The 12,036-nt window shown below is 37.9% G+C and overlaps 1 protein-coding gene across 2 annotated transcripts in view; it reads right to left on the bottom strand.

The window, feature by feature from the left end:
• The window catches only part of NAV2 (neuron navigator 2), a 464,415-nt gene that overhangs the window by 89,232 nt on the left and 363,147 nt on the right, over positions 1-12,036 (bottom strand). The gene's annotated exons all lie outside the window — the stretch shown is intronic.

Below are 12,036 nucleotides of genomic sequence, written 5' to 3'. Positions count from 1 at the left end.
CACACTAAGAGCACCACCCCTGAATCCTCCCAGTGTAATAAAACCGCAGAAATAAAGCTCGTTTTCATTTGTTGTGACTCATCGGCAGAGGAACAACTCTCTGTCTGCTGGCAGGAGAGCTAACATTTCAATGATTTATTCTGAATGTTTTAATGTTTGGAATAATGAATATATAATAAACGCTATTCTTATGATCACAGATAGGTATGGAAGTCCCTGAGGAGGAAATTCCCTCTGCCGGTTCAGGTTCCCATCTTCTTGGCAGTGTGAATTATTAGAATTCACTGTGGCAATTCCAAATTCTAGGCAAATCACTTAACTGCTGTTTGCCCTCAGTTTCCTCACCTACCTTGCAGGGCTGTCAAGACAAGATCTTTGTTTAAAAAAAAAAAAGCCTGGTATAGTGCTTAGTACATAGTAGGTACTATTTAAATGCTTATTCCCTTTTATCCCCTACTATATAATGCTTCTGTTAAGACCATGGTCGACAAAATTGTTACATGTAATGGCTTGATCATGTTCAACAAATTAAACATACCACATATTTATACACTTGAATAAATGGATTTCATCATATTAAATATCCATAACAGCTGTTACTTACTGTGTCCCCTCAATTTTTTTCTTTATTCCTATATTTTATACATATATTTTCAGCTAATAAAGTCAAAGTATACGCTTATGTTCTTTATTTTCTGCTTTATTTTATATCATTCCCATACAGATTATTCCAGATTTTTTAATATGGTGGTAGCCATGTAGCAGAGTAGATGTGCACTCAGGAAACCTGACTTCAACTTTGGCCTTGAATATTTACTAGCTGTTTGAACCTGGGTAACACACACATAATCCTCTACTCCCTTTCAGATTTCGTTTTACCATCTGCAAAATGGGAAAGATAATAGTACCTACCTTACAGGATTGTTGTGAAGACCAAAAGAAATAATATTTGCAAAGCCCTTTGCAAAGCTCAAGGTGTTATATAAATACTAGCTATTTATTATTCTTATTTCTCTGACATCTATTTTGATTGCATTATAGTATTCCATTGCATTGATTTTTGATAGTCATTCCCCAATCACTGTACAATAGCTAACTAAAAAAAAATACATCAGTTATAAGCTATAAGCATTAGAAGCTCTATTCCCCCCATAAGCCTTTGTGTTTTTGTAGGAAATTGAGGTTTCTTGATTTACAGAAGCTTTTCTATAGGTCACAGTGCTGGACTTGAAATAAGAAATCTACCTTTGCTGTTTACCAGTTGTGTGATCCTGGCAAACCATTTACCTCTCTGAACATCAGTTTTCTCAGCTGTAAAACGGGGAAAATGATCACAACTTTCTTGCCTAGTTGTGACAAAGATCAAATAAGATGATGTATATAAAGCATTTTCCAAACCTGAAAGTATTATATAAATATGGACCACACATATTCCCATCACCAATTCTATAGGCCTAAGGTCCTTACTTAAACCAATGACCACTACCCAGGTTTACTTTGAGAATAGATTCAATAGGCAGTGATTATTCCTGGAAAGTGGTTGAGAGAGAAAGAAAAGAAAAAGAAAGCAAAGCACGTATGGAAGACTCTGGTGGGTGAAAAGCAGGAGTTAGAAGAAATCTCAGGTTTCACTGCCAAAGCAAAATGGAGACAGTGCCAACTTGTTGGAAAACTATAGCTAGGTAATGACTGATCAGCTTTCTTGGTCGCTCCAACTCCTATCCATGATGCTTCTACAAAAGGCTGGAAACAGGGTCACTTGGCATCCAAGAATAACCAGGCAGTCATAGTCCCCAAAGCAACTGAGAATGTTGGTATTGTTTCACTAGCCAGTATGCTTCCGGGCTCTCCCATGCCCAGCTCTGCCAATCAGGTAAGGAGACAACTGCTCATTATTTCAAGTTTCTTTCCATCACAATCTCCTTCAACATTCATCCCTTTTTCTTCCAAAATCCATTTAATCAAGTTGAGTTAACCCAGGGAAAGTCTGCAAAGCAACATGGTACAGTAGAAAGAGATCTATTCTTAGCATCTTAGGCTAAGTTTGAATGTGACCTTTGACACGTCCTTACTTGGTGCTGTGGAGAAGAGATTTTTGGTGTGTTTAATTTCTCTGAGTCTCAGTTTCATTAGCTGAAAAATTGGGATAATACTTGCAATCACCTCACAGGATGGTGATGGAGACAGTGCTTTGCAAACCTTAAACTCACTAAGTAAAGGTGAGTTATTATTAGATACCTGATAAACAGAAAAAAGTATGTGTGTGGGGAGGGGGTCTTAAAGCTTAAAAGTCACATAGGCTTGGGAGATACCTCATTTAACATGTACCTACTAGCAAGGTGACTCAAAAAGGTACATTGGATCCATAAACATAATGGCCTTGACTCATGTTTTTCCACTTCCTGAAATGACTATCTCCCTATCATTGTATCATTGGAGAGTCAGGAGATCTCAGGGGAAAAAAATGTTTTCATACATCTGTGTGTCATTTCTTTGCAACAGCTGTGTGAGAGAGATAGTATATTATTATTCCCATTTGACAGATTGAGAAACTGAGGTTCAGGCAAGTGAAGTCACTTGCCAAAGGTCACACATGGCTGGAAATATAAGAGGTCATATTAGAACTCAGGCTTCTTGACTCCAAGTCCAACACTCTTTGATTAATAGGGAGACCCATGGTTATAACTGCTATAAGAGTTAAGGATTTAAGGTCTCATTGAAGAAAAAGTACCCTGATATGATTTGGAGGTGGGGGGAAGGGGGTGGAGACATTGCTAGTGTTCTAGCAACAAAATTTTTGCTGTGGATTCCTGTTAATTTGTTTGGACTCATGACCTGACTTCAAATAACCAGGTTTGCCTATTCTCTTACTACCTGTGTGATCTTGGGCAAGTTTCTTCTCTTTCACCAGTCCTAATATTTTCCTAAGCTGGAAAATAATGGGTTGGACTAGGTCACCCTCAAGGCCTCTTCAGCTTTAAATTCCTCAAGCCTTCCTGCTTCAACAGAGTGTTCTGTGTGCCCACGGCTGACGGGTAGACACTATTCCTCCCAAGTTGGTGTTGGGTACATCATGCCCTCCTACTTTGATGATCACATGTAGTCCTTGTGAACTCAAACCCGAATCTTTGCAAAATGGACTAGAGATGAAGCAGAGAGATGAGTGACGAAGATGTTATGGTAGTTCAGGTGAGATAACATTAGTTAATGGGGGTCTGAAATAGGAAATAGAAAATTTGAAATATGGAAAATTTGAAAGATGGCAGAACTGACAAGATGTTGCAACTGATTGAATGTGTCCAGTAAAGGGAAGAATCAGAGATGATTCAGCTTTCTAGTCCGGATTACTGGAAAGAGGTGATGCCATCAGTCAAAATAATGAAGGAGAGACAGGTTTTGGTGGAAAAGTGAGTCCAGTTGTAGACGTGTTAATTGTGATTCTCTTGCTGACGCAGACATGGTTCATTCATTCAACATGTACTTATCAAATGTCTGCTCTGTGCAAGGTCCCATGGTAGGTAGGTACTATAGGAGAATGTGTCTAATAATTAATGACTAAAGATCTGCTTGGATATGGAGTGTTTCCTTAATATTATAGTAACTGCAACTCATCCCTGACTCAATTAAGAAACAGAAAGACATCTAGTCAGAAACACACTGGGGAAGAAATAAATCACCTTTAAGCATTTTTACATAAATTCTTACATTTGGCTCCAAGACAGCTTTGTAAGAGGAAAATACTCTTAATTTTACAGATGAGGAAACTAAAGTAAAGGGTCCATGCCATCCAGCGAATGAATGCTCAGTTGTGGCCAGCCACCCCTGATCATGGGACTAGGTCTGGCAACTTCGGGTTAAGTGTTAACTTCTATAGACAGTATTTCATTGAAGGGAGAAAAGCAAACAGAGGAAATAGAAGGGAATTTAAGAGTGAGACACTGAATATTTCCATATAAAATCATGACATGACTAAGCCTAGAAGAAAAGACACAAAACTTAGGACAAGGAATATATTTCTTTGGCCTCATATGCTATCCTTATCAAAGACCCAATGGAGAGAATCTTAACATTTTTGTGGGTCGTATACTCCTTGGGCAGTCTGCAAGCCTATGAACTTCTCCTGAAAATTACATTTTTAAATGCAGAAAATAAAATACATGGGGTTACAAAAGAAACCAATAATACTTAAATATAATTACTGTAATTTTAAAAAGGGTGGATGGACACCTGGTTAAGAACTTCTAATCTAAAGTAAGAATAAAGAGGTAGATGAAATTCATAGTAGAGATAGAATTAGCAGCAAATAATAATATGGAAAACAAAGTGTATAAACATCAAGAGATTTCAAGAAGTTAATAATATGAAATAAACCAAAAAGAATAAAGATTAGACCCCCTCTCTCCGAAAGCCTATCAATAAAACACAAGCATTCACTAAGTAATAGGAAAGAGAGAGAAAGGAGAAACTCAGCATGAAAACACAAAAGTCCCTTGGGTAGAGTGAACTTAAATAAGTAATGCCAAGAGAGATGAAGAGGTGAAAAAGGCTTCAGATCAACCAGAATTTACAATGGGAAAATGATTTAAAAGGTTAACGCTATTTCAGAGAACCAGAAGAGGTAATACATCATAGAACAGAGAGCTAGAATCAGAGGAAATCAGACCTAGACAGGTCCTTGGAGACCCTTCAATTCCATGGTCCCATTTTGGGGACGAGGGAACTGAGATTCAGAGGAAAGATGATTAGACCAAGGTAAAAGTCCAAAAATTAGAAGACATCATGCTTCTTTCCTTATCCCAACCTTTCAGCAAGATGACTTTTATTTTTTTTTATTTCTTTTTTAAGCAATTGGGGTTAAGTAACTTGCTCAAAGTTCCACGGCCAGGGGTTTCTGGGTGTGGTGCTGAGTATCTGAGCCCGGATTCGATCCCCAGGTCATCCCGACCCTGGGGCCGGCGCTCTTACTCGCTGAGCTACCTGGCCACCCCCAAGGTGACTTTTATTAGTCTGCACAGTTTTCTGTAATGTGGGCCCTATAGTTTCCCACCTCTAGACCTTTGTGCATACTGTCCAATCCTTGAAATCTGCTCTTTTTCCTCCCTCCATCTTGAAAATTCTATCTATCCATGATTTTAAGGCCCAGCTTAATGTCAAACTTTGCCTTTTCCTAAAGTCCTCCCACCTAAAAATACTCTCTTTTGGGGGGCCCTCATCAAGCACGTTTTATTTCTCTCACAATAGTTATCACATTCTGCCTTCCACTAGAGTCATCGGGGGTATATGTATTATCTACTAGATCAAAAGCTCCCTGAGTACAGGAAACTAGTCTGTTCATCTTCATGATGTTCAGTCTGTTCAGTCATGTTCATGTCTGTTCAGTTCTGGTAAAATGCTCTTAAGTACAATAAGTGTAGACTATACATTCTGTGTGGAATGTAAACTCCCTGAGGGTAGATTCTGTCACTTTCAGGCTTTCTATTTCTAGCACCTAGCACAGTCCTTCATATGTAACAGGTGTGGAATTAACAATTATTTGTTGAATTGAAATTGAACTTGGGGAATTGAATGGGACTAGAATCCTAGTCCTAGAGTCAGAAATAAGTACCTTAGTAATCCATAATTAACAAAATTGAACAACTACAGAGGGGAGAAATTGGAAATAATTTAAAGGAGATGTTTCTAAGTGGACATTGAAAGGTTTATAAAAATACTCTGAAAATCTTCAAGACAAACAAGAAGAGAGGGAAATTAGGCAATAACAGACACGATAACTTGTAATATGAAGTTTACAAATTGTGTACATTCTTGACGGAGGCACATTCATTGCTTAGAAGATCAAGACAAGTGACTTAGACATCAGCATATCCCACCTGACTTTAAGCTTTTAGGACAAGTCTGTGTTTTATTCAGTTCTATAACCCCCATGGTGTCTAGCACAAAGCCTGAACACAGACATTTTTAACCATACTCCATAAACTCTTAAGGTTCCCTATCACCTCCAGGATTAACTGTAAAATTCTGTTTCACATTCAAAAACCTTTATAACTTTTTGAGTCGTCTTCCATCTTATCCCTCCACCACATACTCTACCATCCAATGACAATGGCCTCCTGGCTGTTCCTCAAACAAAACCATCCATCTCTCAGATCTGGCCTTCCCCCAGGCCTCCTCATCTCTGCCTTCTGACTTCCCTGCCAGGCTTCAAGTGCCAACTAAAATCTTACCTTCTACAGGAATCCTCTTTCAATCTCCCTTAATTCTAGTGACTTCTTCCCTTGGTTGATTATTTCAAATTTATGCTATAAAGAGCTTGTTTGTACACAATTGTTCACATGTCTCCCCCTTTAGAGTGTGAGCTCCTTGAGAATAGGACTTTTCATATCCCCAGCACTTGGTCCAAGGCCTAGAGGCATATTGTAGATGCTTAATAAATGTTTATTCACTGACTGACTGATCAAATGTAAATGTGTAGGTGACACATTTGGATTTCCAGCTCCTTCTGAGCTGGCTCACCTTCATTTTACTTCCCAGAAATACTACTTCATTTCAACAAAGAAGTATGACATTGAAAATTCATCACTAAAATGAACAGCAAAATCTCTGGAAGGCAGCAAAAGATATTATCATTGGGAAGACTGATGGTGTTGAAATGGACTGAACTGAACAGTACTTGGGACACAAAAAGTGGAGAAAGACACTTATCTGTTCTTGAAGGAGGAAAAAAAAGGCCTTTTGGATGTTGGAATTTTTATCACTGCACATAAAAGTCCTTAACTGGACTAGAGGTGGGCTGGGCTGGGTGGTTTATAAGGACTCTCTCAATGCTAAGACACTGTGCTTGTTTTTACTAAGTATGAGTATGTTAGGTAACCACCTAGACAGAGGAAAAAGGAAGGACATTGGGTTTACTCCTCTTAATGTTGGCATTTCTGGATTCTGTGCTAGTGATAAGATCTCTGAAACTGGGTTGAGGTCCAGTGATAATTTCTCATGGCTGATACAACCCTCAGTTAGCACCTCAGGGGAATTCATCCTTTAATTAATCATTCAACAAATCTTCCACAGGATAGAGTTTACAGCACATAGATTCTTGGACCATCACTCTTAGCCTTCTTCTGAGTAAGAAAAAAAACACCACCTATCATTAAAAAAATTCAAATTATTTTAACATTTCAATTAACAAATGCTCTGGGAATAAAACCCTTTTTAATGAGATGATTATGGAGGGGTGGGTGGTAGTAGTGGTGCTGGGGAGTTTGCAGTCTTCTTAGCCAGGGTTGGCAGCAGCAGCAGCTAAAGAGGAGGGGGCAAGGAAAGCCTTAGATATAGGCTTCCTGTGGGTGGGCCAGGGCACAACCTACCAGAAGACCACACCCTAAAATGCTTAGATGGCTAGGTCACACAGGAGTGGTTTCTGGGTTATATAGGGACCGAAAGGACAGCCAGTCATAGTCTACTTTGCTGGGAGGGGATGATAAGAAGGAAGGTCCCTAATGAGATACTTAGGGAAATCTATGTCTTGGAACACTTATTCCAGATAGTCAGGAATCATGGAGATCTGAGTTCAACTATAGCCTCAGATATTTTCTAGATATGTAACCCTGGGCAAGCTGCTTAAGCCTCTGTCTGATTCAGTTTCCTCATCTGTAAAATGGAAATATTTATAGGAGCTATCTCCCAGGATTGTTGTGAGGATAAAATGAGATATTTATAAAATGTTCTGCAAACTTTAAAGCATTACATAAATGCTAGGTATTACACCTGTTATTTCTACTTCACAATGAAATTCCTTTTAAGAACTATGATACTAGAAAATACTTTATCTGGTTAGAAATATAGTGATTTGTAGTAATTAGTCAAAATGTAAACCTTAGCAAAAATGTTTGACATAAAATGTTTAAAGAGATACAGTTCTATCATTTTTAACTACTCATGGTGGCAAAAGATATTTATTAAATCTTGTCTTATAGAGATTCTGGGGGATTTTCATTAATTATAGAGAAGCAGATATTAAAAGAAAAAAAACAGTCCTCATTTAATTCCCATCTGAATAGGAATCTTCCCAACATACTTTCAACGTGTAATCATTCCTATAACTAGTCTCGCTGATAAAGATCTTATTTCTAAAATCTATAAAGAACTGGTTCAAATTTATAAGAATAAAATCTAGTATCCAAATGAAAAATTTTCTAATGATATAGACAGTTTTCAATAAAAGAAACCCAGAGGAGCTATAATCATATGAAAAAAATGCTCCAAATCACTAATAATTAGACAAATGCTAATTAAAACCATTCTGAGGTTCCATCTCATTCATAAGACTGGTAAATATCATACATAAAAGAAAAAGATAAATCTTGAAAGAGCTATGGGAAAACAAGGACATAGATGTACTATTAATGGATATGTGAATGGGTACAATCATACTGGAAAGCAATTTGAACTTATACACAAAAAATTAACAAACAGCGCAAGCTTTTTGACTCAGTTATATCACTACTAGGTCTATATCCAAAACAGATCAAAGAAAGAGGAAAAGGTCCTAAACGACAAAAATATTTATACCAATTCTTTTTGTGGGAGCAAGAAACTGGAAACTGAGAAGAACACCAATTGGCAAATGGCTGGACAAATCATGATATATGAATGGGATGGGAAAATGTGTTGAAGAAATGAAGAAATACATGATTTCAAAGAGAGATGGGAAGAGTTGCATGAATTGAAAGAGTGAACTAGGTAGAGGAACAGAAGAATAATTTATATCACAAAATCAATATAAAAATGAACAATTTTTAAGACTTTTAGAAATTGAAGAATGAAATGAGCAGAATCAGGAGAATAACTTACACAATACAGCAACATTGTAAAGACAGACAACTTTGAAAGCTGTAAGAATTCTGATCAACACACTAGCAATCCATGATACCATAGGACCCATGATAAAGGTAATGGGTTCAAGATACAGAATGAGACATAGATTCTTTAAACACAATCAAAGAGGGAATTTGTTTTGCTTGCCTATGCAAATTAGCTACAAAGAATTTGTTTTTCTTTTTTTCTTCCTCAATGGGATTGGAGTAGGAGGGAGAAAAAAACATTTGTTATTTTTTTTAAAGCAATTAGGGTTAAGTAACTTGGCCAGTTTTTTTGTGTGGGTGTTAAGTATCTGAGGCCAGAACCAATCCTGGGTTCTTCTGACTCTGGGGCTGGCGCTCTTACTCACTGTGCCACCTAGCCGCCCAAGATTTGTTAATTTTAAAAAAAATACTCTAATTTAAAAAATAAAATTGTGATAAAACCTGATAAAAGAAATTTTATGTAATCCCCATTTCTTTAACTTTAAGAGGGAATAGAATCTCGAGGCATTATAGTTTAATTTTAATTCTGGAGATTTCATTGTCATGGCTATAGAGATCTCTATAGAGATAAATGAGGCACAAAGAGAAAGAACTAAGAGGACTTCTTTCTTGAGAGAGTCAAGTGTCCAGGAGAATTTGAAGAAATATTTCCTCAGAAAAATGCATTTAACTATTGGCCCATGGAGATGAAATACTTTGGAGAAGATAACCTGAAGAAAAGTATTTCTTGTGAGACTCTGATTACCATCCTGAGAGAACTGTGTTTGGAGAAGAACCTGGAAGTGTCAGTAGTAGCAATTTATGGTTAAAGGATGCGCTTGCTGGGATCTTTCTCATCTGTGATACAGTGTTGAAACAGTTAACTATGTCTTTGTATTGTTTATGGAAGTTAATAAATTGCATAGCCAGTACACACTGAAGTTTGTCTAAACCTATGACATGGAGGTTTGATCCTGAAAGAGGGAAGAAAATTTATAGGAAAACTATAAGAACTATAGGTGGGGGCTCAGAGCTAATAAAGTAATTGATACTGTTTGTGAATATCTATTATTTTTATATGGAAATATCAGAACATATCCCTCAATTTTCTAGCATTTTAATAAAGAAATAAGCCAAAGGCAGTTAGATTAGAGAGTTAGATGAATATAATAGATAAATTAGATAAATATAATTAATGCTTAGCATATTGGTTGACTGTATAGCCATGAATACTTTTGAGGGTATGGGAAAAATTTCTTCTTTTCTGGAAACTGTCTTAAACATTCCTTCATAGTATCTTGTTTACACTATTACTTCGGGTAAATTTCAGTCTGGTCCTCAGTCCAATTATTATTAGGAGCTGAATTAATGAGGCCTTACTACATTTGACTCTGAAAATTGGACAAATGACTGGTTTCAATGTGTTCCAGCAGTGCTCAACAGTTTGCTGAATATGCATTCCTCCAGGCCACTGAAATTCTCTCGGGTACCATTGGCAGGTAAAGGAAAGAAATAGAGAAGAAAAAGAAAATGGAATGGGAGAATAGGAGAAAAAAGTAGAGAGCAAGCAGGGTGTGGGAGGGAATTCAAAGAAGAGAAAAGAAGGTGATGTAAAAGGCACATTTATAGTACAGTATCATGAAATGACTAGAAGGACATCCATTCCTTTATCTCTAAGTCAAAAGACATGCTCTGAAAGATCATAAAAATGTCTCATCTAGCTGGCAGAGTCAATAGAGAACATGACCACTGCCCCTTGCCAACTACAGAGCAGACTGATGCTACATTTACAACAGTTCAGTCTGGAGTACTTAGAGACACTAGAGAGAGGCGGAAGATCTTTTTGGAAGCAGCACCTCGTGGAGAGAGAGAGACTAAGAGAATTGCTGGTGGCCGCTTTGAATTGCCCTGGACTTTTGAGACCTGCCCCCTGAGCTGCCAAGGACTGAGGAGACATGGCTGTTTTGCTGGTACTTTGTCTGTCTGTTTTGATGTTATTTTGCCAGATTTGTCCACTGGTGAAAGACTGTCCTTTTGTTGAAGAAGTCCTGGAACCTGGCTGTTCGCTAAGAAGGCCTGCGACTGTCCTGCAGACAGAGAGTGAATACTGTCCACTGGTGAGGGACAGTACTGTTGTTGCAGGGGTCTGGAGACTGTCCTGCAGACAGAGTGAATACTGTCCACTGGTGAGGGACAGTGCTGTTGTTGCAGGGGTCTGGGAGCCTTTCTGTTGGTTCAGAAGCCCTGAAGAAGGATTTTCTTGTTGTATGTTTACAGAAATCCTGGGAGAGGGCTTTGCTAATGTGTTCAGGGGTTCTAGGACTGTTCTACAGACAGAGGATAAATTCATGAAGGGACTGGCAATGTACCTTATGGCCTTGCTAAGCCTTGTCTCCCCAGGAACTAAGATTGCTGAGAACTTGCCTCGTGTCAAGATGAAGAAAAGACCTCCATTTGGGTATTAAGTGCTGTGTTTAAACTTGATGTAACTCTGGGGTAGATTCAATTGTGATCCAGGGGTGGGGAACTTTTGACCTTTTAGTGTTCTATGGTTGAGCAAATGAATGTATTTTACTTATGTTTGGAAACTAATCTCCATTTGAGAAGAGGGGCTTTGTGGTGGACTTAATTAAGGTATAAGCCTAGGGGTGGAGAAGTATTTAGAACAGAGACTTTGTAATTGATTGAATGATTGGAAGGTCCTGGGGTGGGGTAGTACTTGGAGATTATTTAATCACACTTAGTAAATACTGTATTTTGAATGATGTCATGTTTTGATCTTCTCTGTTCTGGGTTTGTTACTGAATAAAATAGAGAGCACCTATGCTGGTATTTTGAACCTGGGAAGTTGCCTTTGCTTGGTATTACATTACAACAAGCCAAGTAACACCCCATTTCATCTTATGTATGAGAAAGAGTACTGAAATCAGGTACATTGGACAGAGGGAGGAAGTGGGAAGAATCACATCAGAATCTAATACAGCATCAGCCTGTAAAGCCATGAAAGCCTTCTGGGCTCTAGAGTTCTCTCCTAGGCTGTAATTTCTAGCAGAGCCCATAGAAATGCAAAACCCTTCAGAGGAGAACTGGGACAAAGATGAATATCCACTCTGAAACTTTCAATGGGGTCTCTAGACATCCTTCTTCATTCAGTGCAATAAATAATGTTAATACTATTGACTGTCAGCATTTTCCAATT

The sequence above is a fragment of the Petaurus breviceps genome, unplaced genomic scaffold (assembly GCF_028583685.1).
Source record: "Petaurus breviceps papuanus isolate PSGF00001 unplaced genomic scaffold, PetGlider_PUasm1.0 188, whole genome shotgun sequence".
NCBI lineage: Eukaryota > Metazoa > Chordata > Mammalia > Diprotodontia > Petauridae > Petaurus > Petaurus breviceps.
This window is presented reverse-complemented; position numbering and strand designations above follow the sequence as displayed.